Raw genomic sequence first — 1,082 nt, forward strand, 5'->3', positions numbered from 1 at the left:
AGTTGGAGAACTTCCTCTTCCATTGTTCCGGGATGGAGTTTGCCATAAGTTGTGAGACTCTTTTGCAATCCCAACTCCATTCCTCATGAGTCGTATCACTCATAACCCCTTTTGAGTAAAAACTCGAGATGGGTATGTCGAGAATGTTCTCTAAGTAGCAATTTCGAAGGGTCTTTCGGAGTTCCTCTTCCTACTCCATAAAGTTCACCAAGTTCAAGGAATGGTAACTTTTCGGGAAGTTCCGGGCACATTAGGTTGTTGTCATTGTTAGTTGAAGACATGATTCTACAATTGAAAGAATTTGAAATGAAAAACCATTCATAATACTTAAATAAGATTGAATTCATGCATATATATCAAACTTATTTAAACGTCTTATTCACACATTAAAATTGTCCCCATTTCGTGAGAATAAGTCGATTCCAAGATCCAAAGAATCAATAACTAGTTAAGCATGCTTTGCTGGCTTGACTTAACACTTAATATTCTAAGGTAAGAAACTCTTTTCTAATGGCTCCAAGCCACTCTTAGTTAGATAAATCGTCGCATCTAATGCTCTCTCAACAACTTATCCACTTTTCCACGACATGTTAGGACTCCATCACTCATATCATTGAGTATAACAAAAACCAACATGCATACCCAGTATGCCTTACGTTTCCTAGGAGTAATAGTGATGCCTTGCTTTGGCGTAGCCCATCACTACTCTCAATAGGTCGGTAAGTGTTGTTTTGGAATAGCAAGTTTTACTCGATATATTAGGGACCTACGAGTTTCTATGTTTGTTGATTTCAGTGAACTTAATTAATCATCACAACATTCGAAATCCAATACATGCATCAAACATATTATTCATATATATAAGCATAAATATATATCGAAAACATAAATAAATGATGCATTTGGCAACTAGCATGACCCCTTGAGTCTTCAAGTCTTCTAGGGACTTTTCTAGCAACTACATGGCTTCGTCTTCCAAGAACCTCCGTCTTCAAGACATAACCAAAATAATGCAAATACTAGTATCTACAATTAGGACTAATCTAAATATTAAGGTACAAAAATACTCAACGGTTCGTAGA

Source organism: Chenopodium album, chromosome 13 (genome assembly GCF_948465745.1).
Source record: "Chenopodium album chromosome 13, dcCheAlbu1.1, whole genome shotgun sequence".
Classification (NCBI taxonomy): Eukaryota; Viridiplantae; Streptophyta; class Magnoliopsida; order Caryophyllales; family Amaranthaceae; genus Chenopodium; species Chenopodium album.